Consider the following 23,956-nt stretch of genomic DNA (forward strand, 5'->3'; position numbering starts at 1 on the left):
TGACATCTCTTCCACTGAGCCAGTCACAGCTTCCTCTCACTGGGTCACTCTGTACCACTGACCACTCACTCCCTGACGCCCACTCTTCTGGGCTTTACCACAGTTACTGTCCATACTTTTCTCTGTCCACTCCTCAGGCTCCCTCATGAGCTCTTCTCTCTGTCCAGCCTTCCAGGACTCTGTCCTGGACCATCTTTTGCCACCTTCACAGTCTGACTGGCAGCTTTCCCACTCCTGTGCTTCTGAGTCAACTCTATCAATCATTTTTTTTTATGTCTAATCTATTTGTCAGTGATTGCTCAATCCCAGGCCATATCCCTAGCCATCAGTCTGATCTTTCACCTCTATTTTCTTTCCCATGAATAGCACCACCATCCATCCATGCCTCAAAGCAGAGATCTAGACGCTCTCTTTGAGTTTTTTTTTGTTTTTTGTTTTTGGTTTGTTTGTTTTTGCTTTTCTTCTTCTTCTTCTTCTTTGTTTGTTTTTTTTTTTTGGGGGGGGGGGAGCGGGTTTCTCTGTGTAGCTGGCCTCAAACTCACAGAGATCCACCTGCCTCTGCCTCCCTTTTGAGTGATGCCCCGGCCATCTTTTCTTCAGTCTTAACAGCTACTTTGTTAACCTGGCCACTTCACCCAGGCTATCTCACTTCCAGCCTTTCCACACTGTTGCCATATGAAGCTTCATCGTCATGGTCACCTCTCCTTTCCATGTTCTCAACAGCTCCTTCCGGATGTTCCCGTTCCTCTCTCTTCTGATGTGTCTTCACCTCACCCGAGAGATCTACACGCTTAACCTAACCATGTCCGTAGAAGGTTCTGACATTCCTGACAGCGGAAAACTTCTGTCCCTCTACCTCAAAAGAGATTCAGACACACACACGCAGGCTAGTGGCTGAAGTTTCAAAGGGCTGTTGCGACTTTCTGATCCTCCTCATGAAGGACACTTCACACTGGTGTCTTCGCAGCCCGAGCTCTGCCAATCCCTCTCATGTTCCCTACCTGTAGTTTCTCCCACCGCAGTTTGCACTCCCAAACTTTATTTATGCCATGTTACGCTCCTCAATTCTTTCTTGCTTTGTAAGTGGCATTCTCTCTTCTTAAGACACCCTTCTAAAAATCTTGTCCATGGCGCCATCCCTTATTAAAATGTCAAGATCCAGTTTAAAGGTCTTATCCTCTGGGGATTCTCCTGTGACATACCCACCCCTGCCTCCATGGAACGTGGACTCTACCGGGGAGTCTACCACAGACAACAAATTGCTCAACAGTCCTGATTGTGTTCCTGTGCCTACTCCTGCACCAACGGGAGGCTCCTGCAGGATGGGACAGGTCTTGGCTCCGGTTTTTCAGGAATATGGTCAAGGTATTACAGGAGCATATCGGTGCTGAAGGAGTGGTCAGAGTCATGCTTCCATTTCGCCACGCTCACACACACACACCCAGAGACACGCCTACAGGTGTGTGGGCTCAGATGGCAGGCGCGAGCACATGAACCCGTGACTCTGGGGTCCCATGGTCAGTCCTGTGGCTGCTGAAGAAGTGTGTTCTCTGGCCTTTGTGGACTTGCTCTTCTCTAGGCCCTTGTAACCCTGAAGGTAGGGGTGTTTTGTGATCTTATCTTACGCTTGCTAGTCCCATCTCTCCCATCTTCACAAGGCAATAAAAAGCAAGCGTGGGCTGGAGAGATGGCTCAATGTGGTACAAGCATTACACAAGTGCGAGAAACTGAGTTCAGACTTCACAACCCACATGAAAAGTTTGAAAATCTACACTTGTCCCTGTAAGTCCTATACCATGGGGGGATAGACAAGGTGATCAGTGGGGCCCGCTGGCCACCGACCTACCTCCAGGTCCAGTGAGAGACCTGTCTCAAAAGAACAAGAGGAAGAGTGACAGAGAACACCAAGGCACATGTGCCTGTACACACATGTGTACATATACCCCCTACACACAGACTTTCTTTCTTTCTTTTTTTTTTTTTAAGAGCAAGTCCTTGAATCCAGTCTAACTGTTCATTTGCCCACTCTGTGGACTGCCTGGATCTAAGCGCAGAGGCTGGTGAAGGGCTAAGGGCTGGCCCTGTACACTTCGTCCGTCGCCGGTGAGGAAGCAGTAAGCAGATCTTGGCAAGAGAAGGTCATGCGCGGTGAGCTCCATCTTCTTATCACACTTTGCACTGTAATTATTTGTCTTTTACCCAATTTGTATGAGAGGCTGGAGATTTTCTTGCTCACATTTATGTGGAATATGGCCATAGTACATGATCAACAGACTTTCTGAATGAGAGGATAAGTCCATAGTAGGAGATACATGCTCAGATAACAGCCTTGCAGGGGAAGGTTCCAGGCCCAGGTGGATGGATCCCCTGTGCACAAGCCGCCCCGTTTTTCCAACTACAGACGTGTATAACCTCTTCTTAACCTAGCATAGGCCTCTGGCCACTGCAAATTCCCCCTGGACACTCTCATACAGAGGACAGGCCTCCACACACCTGAGCACACTTGGAATACTGATAGCCAACAGGCCTCCACACACCTGAGCACACTTGGAATACTGATAGCCAAGCTCACACAGAGCTTCTCAGAGCCAGGCTGCTCACATGTAGATAGGCACACTCAGAACACACATGTACACAAAGACTTACTTTTAACACACAACCAAGTTACATACAGACACCCCTCGTCACATGTATTCGGGAACCCATCTTTACACGTATTGGTGTATTAATTCAGAAAAATATAACCCACATACACAGAGAAAACTACTTGTCCATGGGTTTCACACAGACAGACACATACACATCCTCAATACACACACAGGCACACTCACACACATATCCTTCCCTGCCCCGGCAAGCCCACTGTCTGCTTCACACAGACTGACAAGGCAGGCACGCGCACACACACTTCCAGACCCACCCACACGCAGGCATGCTTTCACACACGCTGCCGGGGCACTCGTGGTCAGCTCTGCGGCTGCAGCTGTGACCTCCAGGTCCCTGGGGCCTCTGTCTGGACTATGCCTCATCACTTCCTGCTCCACGGCCTCCAGTTCCAAACTCGAACTCCAGACTCTCTCCCGAGACCGTCTCATCCTCTCTTCAGCTTCTTCCCAGCGCCATGCCTCCCATCTGACCAGTGTTGCTCACTGCCTCTTCCCTAACACGTGTTTCTCCTCCCAATTCTCCCTGTCTGCCTTTCCAGCTCTGTCCTATCCATCTCGCCCCTTCCGCCAATCTGTCCTGCCCCCTGTCCGGCTCTGTCACATCTCTTCTTCCATCCAGTGCTGCCTTACCACATGCCCTCACTTTGTCCTCAGTCCTGTTACTTGGTTCTGACTCCATCTCGCTCTCCCCCTCTAGCCCCACATCTGGGCCTCTGGAACCACAGCTGGTTCTCATTAAGAGGGGGAGGGGCAAGACTGTTCATTGGGGCCTGAAACGTGATGTCAATTCCCCCTTAGCTAACAGAGCGCCTCCCCCTCCCTCCTGTCCCCAGCGTGTGTGTCTACTGGGGCCTGGGAGCAACTAGGAACATGGGAGAGGAAAGAAAGGTGGGCTGTGGGGAGGACCGGAGGGAGCACAAGGGAAGGAAGAATCTCTCCAGGAGGAAGTATAGGAGTGGCCCAGAGGTACAGAAGGGGAAGCATGCTAGGGGAGCTGGCACCGCCTAGGCCTCCTCCCTCAACTTCCTGTCCCAGGGCCAGCAAGGGGCAGGGCCAGAAAGACAACAGTGGTGAGGAGGGGGGCTATAAAACCAGCAGTTGAGCTAGAAGTGGGAGAAGAAGAGAGAAGCCTCAGCAAAGCAAAGGGAGATGTGGATCCAGGCCTAGGCATAAAGACAGGAGGAAGAAAGGGTGGAGGAAGCAAGCCTGAGGGAGAGCAAGTACTAGAGCCCAGGAAGGAGAGGCTGGGAGGAGGAGCAGTCAGACCAGGGGGTGGGGGCTGCTGGGGAGGGAGCAGGAACCAAAGCTGGAGAAAAGGGAGGGGAGAGAGGTGGTTGGAGGAGGAGGAGGCTCAGAGAGTAGCTTTCTGGATGTCCACAAGACAACCCCCAGTCTCCACCCCCAGGCAGTGGCCAGGGCACTGCCAAGGCCTGCTCTATCCTACCAAGGATGCAGTCCCAGGAGGTACTCCAGGGAGAGGCTGAGGAAAGGAAAGGAAAGCAGAAAAGGGTCTGTTTCTGAGCTTTTGCTGTGTGCTGGGCCCCGTGCCAGGTGGTTCACAGACAGTATCTCATTTAATCGTCATAACGACCCTGCGAGGAAGGAATCCCGGCTTCCAATTTCCAGTGAGGAAATGGAGGCTCAGAGTGAAACACTTTTCCCGAGTTAATGTCCCCTAATCTGATCACAGGACTATGCATACTCCATGATGCCTGCAACTTAAGAGAGAAGAGAAACAGAGGAAGAAATGGCGGGGAAGCTGAGCGGAGCACCCTAGCAGAATGGTGAAGGCAGCCAGTCTGGAGAAGGAGGGAGAGCAGGTGTGAGGAGTCGGGAGCAGTCACGTTAGTGGTGGGGGTGCAGAAAGGACAGAGGTGTGGAAGATGGCAAGTGGTGAAGTGGCCAGGACTTGGCTGAGGAATCTGCAGGAAGGAACGGAGGGGAAGCTCAACGTTCTTTGGCCCGGATATCAAGGTGGTGCTGTTAGGATACGGAAGAAGAGAAGCCATTTGGGGAGTACTTCTTGGGGATCCCAACACGGAGATAGATGTCCCAGGCACAATTGGATCTGCAGGCCTGGACTTCAGGAGAGGTACAGATATGGACAAACTGCCAAGTTACTGAGAACTGTGGGTGTGGCGATGCCAATCCCATAGGGTGCAGAGAGTGAGAAGAATCTAGGCCCAAGCTCCGCAAATGGTCCCGAAGGAAGAGAAGCTGAGACGTCTCTTCTTCCTGGAGGGAACATCTCAGACGTGAAGGAGGAAACTTCAAGAGGAGGGAAAGATCAAGCATGCCCGATGCTGTCAAGAGTTCCAGTGAGGAGAGATGGGCTGAGAAGTAGCTGCTGGATGCAGCAGTAAGGAGGCGACTGATGGTGCTGGAAAGAACCGCGTCAGGAGAGTGTTAATGGAGCAAGGCTCCTGCATCAGGAGACCAGAGAGAATGCACTGACTCACATGCAGGCACAACCAGATTGGATTCAGCATGGATTAACCCATTAATGCACGCTTACTGCATCCCTATGACAGAGAGACAGGAGGGCAGGCGAGTGGCACAGACTCCAGCAACACAAACGAGAAAGTTACTTGTTAACCTTTCTTCTTTTTTCCCCAGACAGAGTCCTCTGTGGCCCAGGCTGGCCCTGAACTCCTGATCATCCTATCACAGCCTCCTCAGTGCTGAGATGATAAACTCGAGCCATTTGCCTGGCTAACCTCTGTAAGCCTTCATCCCCTCCCCCGTACTATGTGTATCGAACTGCCTTCCTCAGTCGCCTGGTGTGAGAGTTAAACGAAAACGCAAAGCTCTGAGCATGAAGGCCGAGCCGCTGCTGCTCACCGATACTGCTGTGAGACGCCGCACACAGCACACTCTGGGATAAGTGTTACTCCACAGGTGAGGTATCTGACGCTGGTAGACGGGAGCACAGAGACATCTAGAAATCAGGTTGGATGGACACCAGAGCTTTTTGCTAGCCCAGTTGCATCTCTGGTGGAGAGCTTAGAAAGACAAGATAAAGGTCTGTGTAGTTCCAGGCCCAGAGCAGGGAAGACTAGCCAAAATTCAGGCGATTAAGTCTGACAGTGTGCTCAGAGTGGGCCAACAGAGGAAGAGATCTCAGGAGTAAGTTGATCGGCACTTCAGGTACAGAGGCACATGGGCATGGGACCACAAGGCGATAGGGCTGGAGGAACCTGGCAGCCTGAAGGCCTCTAGGAACAAAACAAACAGGGAAGGAAGAAGACACTGGGCATGCATCTGACGTGATTCATGAATAGGTGCAGTCAGCAAATAGTTTGGGCTTACTGTGTGCCAAACTCACTGAGCCCCCAGAGACAGAGCAGTGGCTCAGACAGAGCAAGTTGCTGTGTCCCTGGTGCTCTCAGGTAGGGAGACCTGTGAACTGACACCCGCCCTCCCCCACCCAACCTCCCCAAAGCCGGACTCTGATCATAGCAGTCCAGGCTGTAGAGGTAGAAAAGGCAGAGAGAGAAACTCGGCAGATAGGTTGAAGGTAGGGAAATTCAGGACGAGAACTCAGATGTTCGATGCAAAATTAACTTATAAGACCCTGCACGAAAAAGGTGAGATCCAATCAACTAAGTTAGTAGGTGAAAACTTGGCAATTTTCTTTCTCAGTCTTCCAGACAACTTTAAGTGGATGCTATTATTCTCATTTTCAACCGAGGAAATGAAACTCCAGAAAGCTTAATCACCCATTAGAAGGCCAGAGGTACAGCTATGTTCCTCCTCTTCTTCCTTTCTGACCAGTTACATGGAAACCTGGTTCTAGGTTCTGAGAAATAACAAGCTCATTTTACTGAGCAGAGAGAGACACAGACAGAGACACAGAGAGGGGGAGGCAGGAAGGGAGGGAAGAAAGGAGGAAGGGAAAGAAACATAAACAAGCAACAAGTGTGTGCAGTGTGCTAAGTGAGCAGAAAGCTCCAAGTCCTCTAGAAAAGCCTTTCACCAAGGGACACACAGGGAACTGGAAGCTCCTCCCAGGTGGCAGTGGTTGGAAATGTTCTGGTCTCCGAGAGTTCTACAGGGAGGGGCAGGCAACCGAGCACTGGTGAGAAGCTGGATGCTAGCAGGCAGAACTTCCAGGAAAGGCTTTTGTTAACTGGTACCAGCATTAGAGAGGAGAGAGCCCAGGCTGGTTTCCACTTGCCAGTGACAGGCAAGAACTGGGCAAGGAAGAGAGTATAGGAACTGGGGAAGCTAGCTCAGAAAGGAGGAGGGGCCAGGTGGGTGCTGGAGGAGGGAACAGTCTGAGGCATCCTGGGGAAGGGGTCTGGCATGGTGGAGGAGATGAGGACAGGTGTGGAGGTGGAGGTCAACCTTGATCACCACCTTGACCGGGTTTGGAATCCCTTAGGAAGCAAACCTCTGGGTCTATATTCAAAGGTGACCTTGAAGAGGTGCAACTGAGGTGGGTGTCATCCTTCCATAGGTTTGAGTACCAGACTGAATAAAAAGAAGAAAGTGAGAGAAGACCGCCCCCTGGTTCCCCCCATCCCCCTCTCCTTCCCTCCCCTCCTCTTCCTCTCCCCTTCCTGATGGTGGGTGCAGTGTGAGCAGCCACCGCATGTTCCTGCTGCCATGCCTTTTCCTACCATGAGGGACCATGCCCCAACACTGTAAGCCAAAATAAGCCCTGGCTTTCACAAAAGTTGCCTTCGTCATCTTATTCTGTCCCAACGATGAGAAGAAAATCAACTTGCAGATCATAGAATCCAGGCAAGGGTCTCTGTGGACTGGGGTCTGCTAACTCCCAGGGCTTCTTAGATATCTGCTGTGTACATGAAAGAGGAAAAGTAGAGGAAGCGGGTCCAGGAAAAGAAAAATCCAGGGGGGAAGTGGGGTGGGGGGGGGAGGAGGAGAGAGCCTGGGGTAAGGATAGCTGTGGGGAGGTATAGGGGAAGGGTCTCCAGCAAGGTAAGGGGGAGGCTGGAGAGGAGGCAGAATCCACAGGTTCCTAGTCTCACAGTCCAGAGAGTGAGGGATGTGGGAAGCTGAGCAGAGGTGTCTTCTCAACAGCGAGAGACTGAGGGACGCGCTTGTGCACTGTTCATTGTGCATTTGTTCATTGTCAAGCCTGTGCAGGGAGCCACAGGTCACAAAGATGCTTAACATGCAACCGTGACAGCAAGGAGTCCCAGTTTTGTTGGAGAAACAGCGAAAAAAGAAGAAATCAGAGATGCTCTTGGAAGAGTGGCGGGGGGGGGGGGGGGGACGCGGCTGTATTTGGGCCACATCTGAAAGCGAGAAGGGATTAACCAGGAGGAGGGAATGAAGGGCCATTGAGGTAATAGAGCAGGGTGTGCTAAGGACCAAAGGCATGGAAGAATGCACTGTCTGCCAGGAACGACAAGAAACTCAGCAGAGCTTGAGCTCAAAATGTGAAGGCGCTAGAGAAATGGGAGCAAGCAATGAACGAGGGAGGTTGTGGGGAGAGCAGATTATGATTCATAAACCTTATTTAAAAGTTGGGATTTCCTGCAAAGGAAACAGAAACACTAAAACACAGCAAAATGGCTGGATTTGCATTTTTATTCAAGTCTTTCTTGCTGCAAGGAGAGGCCCGGATTGGAAGAGAGAAGGGAAGTATAGACCCATTAAGAGGTGCCTACAAGAGTTCAGACCAAAGGCTCCGAGGTTAGGGCAAGCAGAGGTGGTGGAGCGAATGGTCTGAGCCGGACAGGAGGCAGAGTCAACAGCTCGTGGTCTCGCAGTCCACAGAGACAGGAGTGGTCTGGGGGTCTAGTTTGAACAAGGCAAAGACAGTGATTTTGGAACGATGAGCTCAAAGGGGCTCAAAGGGGAAGGGGCCTGTGAGCCATACATTACGAACAGCTAAGTCTCAGGGACTTAGAGGTCACAGCTCAGGAGGGAAGTTAGTCTACATAAGACAGCTAAAACCATGCAAATGAACCGGATGGATCGTGAGAGACTCAAACCATTGAGGTAATCAGACCCAAGCCAGAAGAGCAGGATTTAGGGGCCACACGAAGGACCTCCAAGGTGACCCAGGACAGCCAAGAGGAGCTCCGTGAGAGATGTGTAGATCCCACCACACTGCCATCGTTGGTTTCTGACTGTCTCATTACACTAACCTGTCACCCACTCCACTGAGGGTAGAGACGGTGAGTCTATCATGTTATCATGTAGCCGCCTGGCTAGCACACCCGTTCTCCTTTCAAGTTAAGAGAATAAAGCAGTTACTCAGAAGCCAAAAATCAAAAACAGCTCAGAGAGGAAAGAAAGCTCAGCTATGTCAGGTCCTGCCAAGAGGTCAAGCAGCTGAAGACTTTGGGAAGGGGGGGAGGGGGGCGGTGCAGGAATCCCCTTGATTTGGCAGGCAAGAGGCCACTTTCTCTTGGGGAGAAGAGTAACACTAGGGGAGTGGGAGCAAATGAAGTGAGCACAGCTTAGGTGCCAAAGGGTCTCTCACAACATGGGATTAGTGGAGTGAACAGAGGACGCCTCCTAGCTGCAGGGCCATCACAGGGCTAAAGAAGGACGACGGAGCATCCTGATGTGTCCCGCAGGAGAGCTGGGAGCAAGGATGAAATTAGAGACATGAGGAAGACAAAAAAGAATCAGTCAAGTTAGTGAGGGATGGAGGAGTGAGGGACAGGTCTCCTAAATGCAGCGAGGGGGGGGGCGGTGGTCTTAAGTAGAGGAGACACCTAGTCATTATTGGGGAGGAATGGATAAAGGATTCAAGGGCTGTGAGGAGGTAGAAATGCGAGGGGACTCAAACCTGGCGCCTTCAGTTTCTCTAGTGAGTGATCAACCCATGATTTCTACTCTCCTGTCCCCCCTCTCTTCCAGTACCCACATCCATTTTGTCAGCTTGCTGACCCCACTGTTTAAAGAGTCTCCGGTGTCTTGCCACTCCTCCAGTGCGGGGGGGGGGGGCAGCATGACCCCCTTCCTGGATCTCTGCAATCCTCCGCAGGCGCCTCCCCCAGTCACCACAGAGCTGCTGCAGTGCTGTTTCTAAAACAAAGCTGGCTATATCACTCCACAGCTTCCAGGGATTTGATGGCTTTCCATTATTCTGGGGTCAAATGAGCTTCCTGTGGCCATGGAGACCCTGAATGATCTCAGCTTCCTCCCCGACACTCCCACCTCTCTGCACTTGCCGTGTCACATTCACTGGCTTTGCTCTGTCCCTCAGACACAAGATACATGAACCTTTAAATGTCGTTTTCTTGGCTTGGAATATTCTCCGCCCATCTGCCTCATTTCCACTTCTCCTTTCCCTGTTGACTCCTGACTAAGTCACCGTTTTTGTTTTGTTTTGTTTTTTTACATTTAAATACCACTTCTTCCAGAAAGCTCTTCTGCACGTTCTACCCTGGCTTATGCTTTCTTGATGAGTGCTGCTCTGTTATGACACTCACCCCGAACCCCGCCAGTGTGTAAGCTCCCTGAGGGTAAGGGACATGCCTGTTTTGTTTACTCTTGAAAAAGCCCACTTTACTATAATGCCTGGCAGAGTAGATATTTTGTCTGTGCTTGTTGATGTACCAGTGGGTTAATTACTCTATTGAAAACAAGGGGGTGAGTGATGTGGGTGTGTGAAAAAGAAACATACTTGGAGCAGAGTGTGGTGGCACATACCAGTAATCCCAGCACTCCGGGGAGGCAGAGGCAGGCTAATCGGTTGTGAGTTCAAGGCCAGCCTGGTCTACAAAGTCAGTCCAGGACAGCCAAGGCTACATAGAGAAACCCTGTCTCAAAACAACAGCAACAACCAAAAACAAAACAAAACAACAACAAAACTTCTTCATAGGAGGTTCTACATGGGGATTTACAGAGGCCAGAATTTCGAAATGTGCCACTTTGTGTTGCGGAAAAACCTTTCTAGATAGGGCTGATAATTTTCAGAGACAATAGAGCAGAATATGAAGGCGCCTTTGGAGGGCTAGCTCTTCGCAAATGAGCTAGAAGGACAACACAAAGCCAAGTAGGAGCAGATTAGGAAATAAGAGGTCAAGGGGGAAAGGTCATTATCATGTTAAAGCAGTGGTTCTCAATCTGTGGCTTGTGATCCTTTTTTAGGGTCAAGTGACCTTTTCAGAGGGGTCACCTAATACCACAGAAAAACACCGATATTCACATCACGATTCATAACTGTAGCAAAAACAAAAAACAAAACAAAACAAACAAACAAACAAAAAAACAAAACAAAACCACAATTATGAAGAAGCAGCGAAAATAATTTTCCGGTTGGAGGGCACCACAACACAGGGAACTGTATTAAATGGTCCCAGCGTTAGGAGTGTTGCAAGCCACTGAGTTGAGGAGTAAACTGAGAAAAAAGGTATCTGAAAGCCGTAGAGAGATGGGGGTTAGGTACACAGAGTGGACCGCAGATGTGTAGCCTTGGGGGTCAAACAGTTCTAATGGAGTTGTCCTGGTGGAAAAGAAGGTCCCAGGAGCTAACTGGTAAAACTGTGAAGCTGGTGTTAAGGAGACACCTAGAACTATGGTAGCATGTAGGGCCAGGGAAACAACAGTCTAGCCCTCCGTGTCCAGGGAACAGAAGTCCTGGACCTCTGGGGATGAAGAGTGACCGTGTGTGGCATTAGAGGTTAAGGGGCCTCTTTAGCAGTGGCCAGAGTAGCTCTCCTTGTAGTGTGGTTATATGGTCCGCGACTGTCTCTAGGAATCGTACAGGAGGCTATGTGGTAAGGGCCGGTACGACACAGCCTTCTATTGGTTCCAAGTCTCCGAGACACCTGTGACTTCTGAGCAGGTTGAGGAAACACATACAACCCCGGTAATGTGCTGCCTGATAGTATTCCCAATGGACGCACGTAGGTCTGAGAGGTGCTGGCAATACCACGCCTCCCGAGTTTGAACTGGCTGTGACAATGACTGTTCAGGTATCATGGCTATAACATTTCTGTTGTATGCACACTGTACTGAGAACTTCTTCCACTGGTACATGCCGGCTTGACAGGCGTCTATAGTGGGTGTAAGCTGGTTCTGACAGTGCACCTTAGGAGTGTCCAGTGGCTGTGAGTGTATCTCTTGAGAACGTATGTTGCCTGGGACTGGGTCCCTGTGGCTTGAGTAGGGCTATGATTGTGTCCCCTGTGGGTATTTGAAGAGTTGACATAAGCGACAATATTTTTCTGGCCTATGACCTGTGGCTGTGGGCCCAGCCCATGCACACTGAATTCATTGTGCCTTTGAGTTCTTTCTCCCCACCCCCTCCACGTGGGACCTAGGCTTGTAGTGACCTCTCTCTGTCCCCAGACCAGGACTTTGATCTAAGCATCCTGGACAGAAACTCTCAAGCTCTGGTACCAGGATGCACTCAGAACACCCGTTTGGGTGACACACTGCCACCTCCGGCTTCCTCCTCTGCTTCTCTTCTGCTCCCTCAGTTTCTTTGTCTGTGTCTCGGTGTCTCTGTCACACACCCATCCCTACATTCTGACACATGGCTCCAACAGAGCCAGGTAAAATGCACACAAACACACACCCTCACAAGGATCCGCTAGTCCTGACACATGCTCATTCTGACCCACAACCCCTACAAGTGACACGCACATGCACACACAACGGTGCGAGGACACTCACTGACTCACACTCGCTGCGCGCACACACACACACCCCTGCCCTCACCCACCAACCCCCGCCCCTTCCCCCACCCCACCGCACACTCAAGCACCACCACACACTCCCACTCGATGACACCCGCACACAAAGACCCCCAGCCCTGCCCCCATGCTCACGTTCACGCTCGCCCTCTCCCGCAGGCCCCGGCCCCCCCTCCCCCATTGTCTCGGCTCAGAACAAAGCCCCCGGCTCCGCTGCCATCGCCGCCGCCGCAGTCCGGGAGGCCGACCGACCCCGCGGTTGCGGCTGGACGGGCCGGGCACTGACCTTGGTGCGGTGCGGGCTCTCTCGCCCGGTGCTGGGGTGTCGTCCGGCCGCGGTCAGCCCCCGGGGCAGCGCCCGCCCGCGCGGGGCCTGGGGCCGCGCATCGTCCGCCTTGGTTGGCTCGAGCTCACAGTGCCCTCGGCGCGGGCCGCCGTCTGTCTGCGCTCGCTCGGCCGTCGGTCGGTCGGTCGGTCTGTCTGCCACCCGCCGCAGGGGCGCCGCCTCCTGCACAGCCACCCCGCGGAGGATGCAAGATGCGCCGCCGCGGCCCGAGCCCCCTCCCCTCCCCTCCCTCCCTCCCTCCGCGCGGTAACCCGAGCCCCCGCCCTCCGCCGAGCCCCCGCCCCCGCCCCCACCCGCGCTGCCGTGGTCCCCGAGCCTCCCGCCCGCCCTCCGCCCCTCCACTTCCCGGCCCCAGGCCCGGGCGCCGGATCCCGCCCCAGTGCCGCGCCGTCCCTTCTCCTGGACACTAAAGCGCCAGATCCTTTCGCCCTGTCCTGTCCCCTTCATCCCCTCTGCTTTCTTTTCTCCATTCTGGACTGGTCTTCGCGTCTTCTATCCCTACTCCGCCATGGTTCGCTTCTGTCCCACTGCCCTGTCTTGTCTCGCCCCTTCACACCTTTTTTTTTTTTTTTTTTGCCGCTTCTCCCCTTCCCTCTGCTTATTGCTCTTTCTGTCTCCAGCCTCCCTCCATCAAAACCCTCCCCTTATGCTGTCTGTCGGTCTTCTCTGCACCTTTTCTCCCCACCCCTTTTCCTGGGTCTTTCTTTTGTCCATAAGTGCCCTTGCCTCACACCTTTCCCTTCCCTTCATCGCCCCGTCCTTTTTCCTTCCCTTCCGACCATCTTAATGTCCCCATTCTTTTCTGCTGCTCACTTACTACCCTGTGATTTTTATCCTTTCTCCCTGTCAGCCCTGGCTTCTCATTCTCTTATTTCCTCGTCCACCCCAAATTTGAATTTAGAGATTGGGAGTTATTAAACCATAGAGTTTAGGGGCTGGCGGTAGTCTGAGAGTATATCTCCCCCCTCCCCGCCCTCGAAAAGTACAATGCAAAACCCAGTAGGGAAATGGAAAGGGTCTTAGGGACCAATTTTGGAGGAAGGCTGTCGGTGTGTAGTCAGTCGAGTGGATGACAAGCAACCTGGAGGCGTTGATGCCCTGTCCCTAGGACTGTGCCAATCTTGAGGGAAGAAAAGCATTCTGGCAGGTACAAGTGGCGCAGAGAAACCAGGAGCTTCTCAGCAGAGAGGACAAAGGGTCTCTTCGACAAAAGGAAGGAGCAACGTGATGGTGGAGGAGTGGGAGGAAGGCAGAGACCCTGGATGGCATCTGTGCTTCAGGCTCGGGCAGCCCGGTGGGTGGTGGTGAGCAGGAGGGATTCATTGAAAGGGTTGGTCTGGAAAGATGATGACTTGGGATTCGGGGCTGCTGACTTTGAAGTGCATGTTGGGTAGGTAGGTCTGCAGTTTGGAAGAGTGGTCTGGGCTGGGCATAAATATTTGGGAGTCATCTGCAAATACCGTATAAGTTTGAATATAGGGTGAGGTTTTTTTTTTTTTTTTTTTTTTTTTTGCTTTTTTGTTTTTCCAAAATCATCTGTCAGGAAAGAGGGAGTAACCTTATATTTGAGTCCTTACAAAGTCTCTCATATTACAGGGTTTGCTCTCATTTACTTTATTTTGAACAACAAACCACTGGATAGGGCAGTATGGTATGGTGACTAAGCTTGTGGACTCTGGAGCCAGACTGCCTGGCTCTGGGTCCAGACTCTGCCGTTTTCAAGCTGTGTGCTTTTGGGAGATTTGGTTAATCTGCTTTTTGCCTCAGTTATCTCATCTATGAACTGGGTGTAAGGATTAAATTATTTAATACAGGTCAATCTCTATGTACCTCGTACTAAGAATGTGCCTGACAACCTGAAATGTCCTCAGTAATCCTACTTAGGTTCCTTATAGAGGTCATTTGTCACAGGATCCGTAGCTAGAGAAATTTAGTACAGCATGATAACTATTCCTGGTGGTATGACCTCACAACTGCATGTGTTGGATGACTCTAAATATACTTTTTAATGATTGCTTTAAAAAGCCATAATGCCGTCCTTGGGAGTGGCATCTAGGATGCTCAAAATGTTCTGTTACTTGACAGTTTCACTTTATGACAATGCATTGAGCTCAACACTTCAATTTGGCCCCTTCTGCAGAAATGCCATACTTTGATAAAAAGTTAACCACTTAAAACACGGTTTTAAAATGCAGTATGTCAAGTGAGTCTTTGGATGTGCTCTTGTAGGATACATGCCAAAACTCAACTGCCTAAGTGCGATGCGCGTGGGACTTGCGACTTGGGATAAAGTTTCCAATCACCACATCATTTGTGGATTTAAACTGCTGCCTTCTTCCCCAAGCCTTTCACTTAGATTGAAGAGAAGGTCTTCTATTCTGGGGAAATGTGTAAGGCAACTAAAAAAAGAAAAAAGTGACCCCTAATGATGAGGAAGTCTGAGGAAGTCCCTGCTTTTGAGGAATCTGTTACCTGTATTGAAGTCGTTAGCATCTTAAGGAGATGGAGAATGGCAGCATTTACAAATCAATGTTCTTTTATTTGATTATGAATTCAAACATATATGCATATAAATTTAAGTCTGTTAGATAATAGGCATAGGATTTTTCCTTGATCCTCGTCTTTATAAGAATTACGTTTTTCTTCTTCTTTTTTTTTTTTTTTTTAGATTTTTACTTCAATTATTTTAAATTACATGTGTGTATTTGAGGGTGTGTGTGTGTTTGTGAGCGCAGGTGCCTGAGAAGGCCAGAGGCATCGGATGAGCCTGGAGCTGGAATTAAGTGGTTGTGAGCCACTTGAAATGGGTGCTGGGAACTCAACTCTGCAAGAGCAGAATGCATCCTTAACTGCTGAGCCAGCTCTTCAGCCTCAGGAGCTTGGAGCTTTTTGTTTTGTTTGGCAAGGAGAGAAACCTATAGGGCAGGGAAGGTGGGTGACAGGAATTTTAGAGCACAAGGTTAGTTTCTCAAAATGGAAAATCTACATTTATTTACTTTCTTGTTTCCATTTGTGGTGGCACACATCAATAGTCCCAGCACTGGGATGGTAGACAGCAAGGTTTCCATTAGTTTAAGGCCAGCCTGGACTACAGAGGGAATCTATCACAAAAGAGATGGGGGAGAGAAGAGGGAGGAGGAGAAGGAGAAAAGGAGGAGGAGGAGGAGGAAGAAAGAAAGGGAGGGAGGAGGGAGGAAAGGAGAAAGGAAGGAAGGAAGGAAGAGGAGGGAAAGGAAGGAAATAAGAAACAAAGGAAGAAAGAAAGGAAGAAAATTTCAGGTTGGCTAAAAATCTTTCTCATGAGGAAATGTGGGGGTAAACTTTGTTTTGGGTTTCCTCATATGGCAAATGTGCCAGCATGTGAGTGAAACCAAGGGACATAGTAAGGTTGCTCAAAGGGATTATGTACAACAGCAATGGGAAATAGCCTTGTACAGAAAGACCCCAAGAAACTGTAACATTTAGAGGCTGAGAAGAGGTGGCTCCGTGCTTAAGAGCACTTGCTGCTCTTCTAGAGGACCAGAGTTCAGTTCTCAGCACCCACATTGGGTGGCTCAGTGGAGCCTATAGCTACAGCTTCAGTGAACCTGACTCTCTCTCTCTCTCTCTCTCTCTCTCTCTCTCTCTCTCTCTCTCTCTCTCACACACACACACACACACACACACAGAGCACACAGTTGGGGAAAGAAGTTGAGGAAACAAAGAAGCAGCTTTGTAGAAAGATAATATATTTTGTTTTAGATATGGTCTAAGATGCATGTGAAGCATTTAATGGAAGATGTCTAAAAGATGGTTGTGTGTAAGCTTTGTATTCCAGACAGGAGCTGAGGTGAGGGCACATAGTGTAGAGGCACCAGGACACAGGTGGTAAGTGGAACAATGACAACTAAAGTGCTCATTTAGGGAGAGTAACCGGTGGTTAGAGTGTCCAGCCGCCTTCAAGGAATGCATTACAAAGAAGAGTCATGGAGGACACTGAGAAGAGCTTCAGAGTGGAACTCAGGAAGAGAGCACTGCCTAATGTGTTTTATTAGACACCAAGGAAAGAAACACTTACTAGAATGAGCACTGTCAACAGAAGAAAATACCACGACAGTAAGATGTACCCGACAGCTCTCCTGCCGAGGAATCTGGGATAGCTGATGGCCTGAGTGGTTAAAGGAGAGGTTGTGAAGATGGTGAGTTACTGTAATTTATGGATGGAACCGAGGTAAAACAGTAGTGACTGTGCAAGACTGTAGAGTTAATTGTGTATGGGATGCATACGCTTCTAATCCTAGAACTCAGGAAGGAAACTGAGGCAGGAGAATCATTAGTTTGAGGTCAGCCTCGCCTGAGGATCTGTCTAAAGAGTTTGGACATGCTAAGAGTTTGGAATGCAGCATGTAGCTTGGTGGTACAGTACTTGACTTGTGTGTCTAAGTCCTTGTATTTGATCTTCAATGATCTCCTCCCTGTACCTTCTCCTTTCTTGTAAATAGCAAGTTGCAAGTTCAAGACACCCAATCTGCAATATCTTAGGAAATAAGGTGACTAACCCTAGTTTCCAGAGCCCCCAAATGAATGAAAGGTTACTGAGACTTTGTGACTAGGTCATGTTTTTCATTGCATTTCATTTTACTTGTCAGCTTCATATTTTTTTTTTTCCTCTTACAGATTTCTTTATACAAACTTTTTATTCTGGAGTAATTTTAGACTTACAGGAAAGTTGCAAACATAGTGCAGGGAGTTTTGTATACTCTTCTTCCAACTTCCTCTAATTAACATTGGCTAACATTGGTACATCGTCATTAACTGAACGCCAGACTTTGTTCTGATTTCACCAGTTTTTCCACTAATGACTTTTTTCTATGCCAGGATTCAATTTAGAATACCACATCGCATATACTCATCATGTTCCGATTCTGGTCTGTGACTTTCTCTCTCTGTTCTTAGCAGTTCCAAAGAGTACTGCTCTGATATTTGTGTAGAGTTTTCCTCAACTTAAATGTTTTCTTAGGATTAGGCTACGGGGAGTGAACACCGCAGAGATGAAGGTCCCTTGTTACTATATCCTGCTAGAGGGTATGTGATATCAACAGGGTGTCTCTGCTGATCACCTTGTTCCCTGGGTGAGAGTTGTATTTGTCAGATCCCGGGGAGGAGGAGTGACTGGAGAACTGTAGTCTAAGAGTCATGCATGGTAACAAGGAAAGTTTGGTTCTGAAGAGAGATGTTCTTGACTTTAAAGCCAAAGGAGAAGCAGATGTGTGCACAAGTGAGGGTATGTGGCATGAGGTGGGGGAGGGGCAGCAGACCGGGCAGGAACCTGAGGCCATTGGATTTAATCTGTCACTCTTACTGGGAGGAGTTTGGATTCTGTGCGAAATGTGGCATGAAGAATCAATATGTTCTAAATCTCAAGGAAAATTTTAAAGGAATGAGACATTTTTATAATTAAAAATAATTTATTTGTTTTTATTTTATGTACATTAGTGGTTTTCCTGCATGTATGGTTGTGTACGGGTGTTGGATTCCCTGGAGCTGGAGTTACAGACAGTTGTGAGTTACCATCTCTGTGCTCTCAACTGCTGAGCCATCTCTCCAGCCCCAAGACTGTATGTATGTGTGTGTATCTATCTATATCTATCTATCTATCTATCTATCTATCTATCTATCTATCTATATTTAAGAGGGATGACCTAAAGGACTAGGGAGTTGCTGCTGGAGAGAAGAAAGACTACATGCTCACTTCCCTGAAGTCTCTGATAGTGAAGATGGAGAGCTAGTTCATGACCTCACCGGGGATGGGGATGGGAAAGGCATATGTGATAAAATGGCAGATTTGGGATGGAGAGATGGCTCAGAGGTTAAGAACACTGACTGCTCTTCCAGAGGTCCTGAGTTCAATTCCCAGCAACCACATGGTGCCTCACAACCATCTATACTGGGATCTGATGCCTTCTTTTGGCCTGCAGGTGTACATGCAAGCAGAACACTGGATACATAATAATAAATAAATCTTAAAAAAAAAAAAAACCAGGTTCACAAAGCTTGAGGTAAGAGGATGGAGAAGTGTTGTCTTGGGCTTGGAGAAGGATAGATCCTTCCTTCTCGTCCTAAGAGGCGTGGAAGAAGGTGGAAAAAGAGGGAACTTGAGCAAAACTGGGCCTTTTACCATGAAGTGGAGGCTGGGGGAAGGGGAACATTGCTTAGGGGCTGGGGGAGGTTGGTGGGGGTGGGTAACAAAAATAGACTGTTAAGACTTTGCCACCATGAGATGAGGTTTCAGAACAGACGATGTTGTAGAGAGAATCCATGGTGGGAAGGGCCAACTGTCAGGAAAGTAGTTGAAGGAAAAGGAGAATCGGGGTAGAGATGGCCAAATGGGAGAGGAAAGATGACAAGCCGATCTGCCTTGTGCACAGCTATCCAGAGTGATGGGGCTGCAGGCAAGTCTCATGGCCTCCCTCGCTCACGTGTTAATTCGCAGGGAGAAGGAGGCACTAGGTAGCACCAGGGCTTAGATCTGTCAGGTCTGTGCCTTTATCCCCATTCAAAGCATTGCAGAAGGAGTCACAACTCATCAGAGAGTCTCAGGGAAGCCCAGGCCCGGAGGAAGTGAGCAGTACTGGAAAATGGCCCAAGCCCAACACTACTTAAGTTGAACTCTTTCAAGACTAAGAATGTTTTCCAGGCTTTGAAGGCATTCAGCTCCCTGTAGAGACTCTAGGGACAAAGAAAGGAAGCTCCCGGTTCTCTCCCACAGAGCCAAAGCCAGAGAAGCAAGCTGTGGATTCTAGGACACAGGTGGGGAGCATAAACGTGGGACTGCCTGTCCTTGGGGACGGAAAGGAAGGAGAGCCAGTTCTCTGAATGTTAGCTCACAGACTGGCCAATTCATTAGAAATGACTGATTTTGCCAATTTGCCAAAATCTTATTTCTCTTAATTACGTGTAAAACTTGCGACAATTTGCATGTTGAGGGTTCACTTAAGCAAAATTTGAAGATTTCCACTCAGTATCATTTGAAGTTTAGTTTAATTTAAATTAGTTTTAGCTTTTAATTTATTTGCAGCTGTTTTATTGAAGTCATTTTGCCATGGCTGGCCAAGTTTCGGTGTATTCTAAGTTTTTCCTTACTTTGAAATGATAACTTTTGGGAATGGGATTTTCTTGTATGTTTTACTCGGCAATTGTTGTGCAATGACTCAAGTGTACAGAATTTGATAAACAACTGGGCAGAGAGTTCTTCCAAAATATTTTCAATATAATAATGAGTTTTTTTCTTTAACACGTGTGTGTGTGTGTGTGTGTGTGTGTGTACAAATATTTTTTAAGACAAGGTCTTGCTTGTTATGCAGCTTAAGTTGGGCTTGAACTTGTGATTCTTCATATATATAATTAAGGGGCTGGAAAGATGGGTCAGCAATTAAGAGCACTTGCTGACCTTCCAGAGGAGCAGGGTTCAACTCCTAGCTCCCACATGGTTTATAACTTCAGTTTCAGGGGATCTGACACCCTCTTCTGTCCTCTGTGGGTACTGCATGCACATAGCACATAGCTGTACCTCAATACACATAAAAATAAATACATCTTTAAACAACAACAACAACAACAACAAAAAAGAGCTGGGCATGGTGGCACACGCCTTTAATCTCAGCACTCAGGGAGGTAGAGGCAGGCAGATAGCTGTGAGTTCAAGGCCAGCCTGGTCTAGTCCAGGACAACTAAGGCTACACAGAGAAACCCTGTCTGGGGTGGAAGGTGGAGGTGGGAGAAAAGTGGATGGGATCTGAGGAACAAAACCTGAGGTTGTATGCTGGCCTTCAAACACAGGTGCACCTATATATACATGGACCTGTGCACACACATATATGCACATATATGCACAAACATTTAATAGATATGTAGAAATGACCTGAAAACTTACCATATTACATTTCTGTGGACAGGGTCGTAAGCAGTATGATTAATAGTTACTAGAGAAAGAGATGAAATTAGTGATATAAATTCTGTTATAGACTCATTAGTTCAACCATTCTAAGATATAATACTCATTGATAAATGGATTTTCTGACATAGCCATCTTGTATGTGAGTATTGGGGATTTGAACTCATGTCTTTATGCTTGCTCAGCAAGCATTTTACCAATTGAGTCATTTCTCCAGCACAAATTTTACTTTTTTCTGCTTATAGCGTCTATCTTTCTTCCATGCTGTCTACATTTTTATTTATTTATTTATTTGTTCCTTTAGCACATAATCATAGTAACTTAAAACTCCAAGTCTGATTATTTTTTTAAAATTCTGTGTCATGCCAGGCATGGTGGTGCATACCTTTAATCCCAGCACTCAGGAGGCAGAGGCAGGTGGATCACTGTGAGTTTGAGGCCAGCCTGGTCTACAAAACAAATCCAGGACAGCTAAGGCTACACAGAGAAATCCTGTCTCAAAATTTTAAAAAAATCTGTGTCATATTTATGCTTTGTTTTGTGTGTGTTTGTGTGTGTGTGTGTGTGTGTGTGTGTGTGTGTGTGTGTGTTTTAAAGACAATTGGTCTACAAAGCAAGTCCAGGACAGCCAAGGCTACACAGAGAAATCCTATCTCAAAAAACCAAACCAAACCAAACCAAACCAAACCAAACCAAACAAACAAAAAACCAAACCACCTTTTATCATGCCTTGTAATATTTTGTTAAAACTGCCATGATGTATCAGACTTAAGGAACTAAGCAACCTTAACTTTTTTTTTTCTTTGCAACTTTAACTTTAATGTGAGTTTTAATGCCTATTTGGGGAAGACTTAGGCTGACCTTTCTGTTTGCTGTGGCTATCGTGATGAGATTACAGTTTCTTCTTCTTGTTTTTGTCTTCTTTGTTGTCAGGGGTTTTCCTAGAGACTCCTTCTTAAATAGGGTTCAAGGCTTGACCTTCTTTTAACCCTAAATTGCTGTCATTAACTAGGAGCCCTGTCAATATGAAGGAGGTGTGAGAAGGCCAACCAAGCACCCTGCAGTCTGATAATTACATGTCAGCCTTTTAGTGTGCCTGTGTTCCTGGGCTGTGACTCTTACCATTGCATGTCAGCTCAGCTGCATCCATACCCCTCACATCTTAGACAGTCAGGAAATGAACAAAAAGTGGATGTTTCTCTTACTCCGTGGCGACTGGGAGTCAGTGCAACCCAAGTGGATCGGCCACCGGCCAGGCAGTTTCCCCCTGAGGGCAGGGCCTTTGTGAGAAGAGAGGGCTGGGTAGATTTCAGACTCACTGCTTTTCTTGTCCCCCTACTGGAAGTAGGAGGGATTGATTTTTCTCTTCACGGTGAGAGCCTGTAGGGTCCCAGTTATTACCAAGCCTTAACAATTGGTCTGCTAAGATCTATTTAAATCCTTTGCCCATTTTAAAATTGCGTTGTGTTTTTTGTTGTTGAGTCGTGAGGACTGTTTATATTCCTTGCTGCTGAGACAGATACCTTCAACTTAGGATCCTCTTACTTTCCATCCCCAAGTGCTAGAATTATGGAATCACATGCTCAGTTTTTGCACTGCTAGTGACTAAACCCATGACTCTCTGCATGCTAGCCTGCTATTCAGCTGGGCTGAAGCCCAAACTCAAGACTTTTAAAAACATATTCTCAGTACAACTTTCTCATCAGATGTGATTTACAAGTATTCCATTTCAGTGTCTTATAATTTTTTTTTTTATTTCTTGACACTGTACATTTAAGCACAAAAAACCATGAATGTTTAACTTGATGAGGTCCAATGTATTTAATCTCTCTTTTGCTGTTGCTGCTTTTGAGACAATTATACTGTTGTCTAATTTAAGATTTCCCCCCAAGAGCTTTAATAACTTTAAAAAGGCATTTTCTCACTGTTTTTGTTTATATTCTTTGACAGTGTCAGACCTGTATATAATGATCTTTAGTCATTACTTTCTTTCATCTCTCTCCCACTGAAATTCTTCTTTCCCAAAGTCTTGTTCCTGTTTTCAGTCTTCCTTTTGGTGTGATCCACTGAGTTTAATTAGAGTTGCTTACATGAGCGTGGGTTGGAGGCTATCTGTTGGACCATGGGCAGCTTCTCAGTGGTTACAATACTGACAAAAATAACACCTTATCCACTAGCAACCATTAATACCACTAGAGTCTCAGGGAGGAGTAGGACCTCACGGGTCCCTTCCCCATCCACACGCAATGTTGATGGACCCAAATCTTGGGCAGGTCAGGTATCTGTGGCTGCAATATGTTCACTTTATGTCCAAAAGACTATTAATTTGCTCCCCATCCTCTGGCTCTTACACTGCTTCTTCTCCTTCCTTTTTGATGTCCCCTGAGCCTGGCAGGAGATGATAGAGATGGCATGCAAACAGGAACTTCGACTTCAGGTCAGTGGTCTACCTGAGTTAACGTTTGTGTGCGATGTTAGGTAAGGTTCTGCCATGATTTGGATGACTGTCTCCCAAAGACACACGTGTGAAGGCTTTGTTCCTATGTTAGTGGTGTTGGGAGGTGTTGAGGATCATTGAGATGTGAGGGCCTATGAAGAAATCCTTAATGCCGAAAAGAGGATCGTGGAACACCGCTGTGGGAGTTAGGTTTTTATTAGCTTGACACAAGCTAGGGTCACATGAGAAGAGAAAATGCCTTCATCAGATTGGCCTGTAGACAAACAAGCCCATGGGCCTTTTTCTTGGTTATTGATGATGTGGGAGGCCCAGCCCACTGTGGGCAGTGATGTCCCTGAGCAGGTAGTCCTGAATTGTTTAAGAAAGCAGTCAGAGCTAGCCATGGAGAGAAAGCCAGTAAGCAGCACTCTGCTTCTGCCCCAGTTCCTCCTTTCCAGGTTCCTGCCCCAACTTCCTTTCCTGATGTGAATTGAAAGCTGAAATAAACCCTTTATTCCCCAAGGTGCTTTTGGTTATAGTCCCTATCACAGCAATAGGAAGAAACAAAGGCAGCTGCTCATCCCTTCTCTGTTCTCGTTGGAAAAACCATTTTGTTCCAATCCGTGCTACTCTTGCTTTTCATGCCAGGAGTTCATACAATCAGGGACAGCATTTGCCAAGCCTGCATTATGCAGTTTGAACTTTAAGTCTACCAAACTGTGAACTAAAGAAATAGGGTTTGTTTGTTTTGTTTTTTAATAAACCCATCTCAGGTATTTCACTGCAGTAATGTGAAACTGACTAACACAGACTCTAGTGTTATTCTTTTGCATGTGTGTGGATATCTAGGCTTTCCAGGGCCAGTTGTTATCAAAGCTACTCTTTTAAATTTTCTTGTATGTTTGTCAAAAATTAATTGGTAGGACAGGTGTGGTGGCACATACT

General features: G+C 47.9%; 1 protein-coding gene across 1 annotated transcript in view; it reads right to left on the reverse strand.

Annotated features, from left to right (window-relative positions):
• Positions 1–12,846, reverse strand: part of Dchs1 (dachsous cadherin-related 1) — a 34,466-nt gene extending 21,620 nt beyond the window's left edge. Inside the window, exon 1 of the mRNA XM_051149154.1 lies at positions 12,582–12,846. The gene's annotated coding sequence lies outside the window, so the exon portion shown is untranslated. The remainder of the gene's footprint in view (positions 1–12,581) is intronic.
• Positions 12,847–23,956: the final 11,110 nt, after the last annotated feature.

Source organism: Acomys russatus, chromosome 7 (assembly GCF_903995435.1).
Source record: "Acomys russatus chromosome 7, mAcoRus1.1, whole genome shotgun sequence".
Classification (NCBI taxonomy): domain Eukaryota; kingdom Metazoa; phylum Chordata; class Mammalia; order Rodentia; family Muridae; genus Acomys; species Acomys russatus.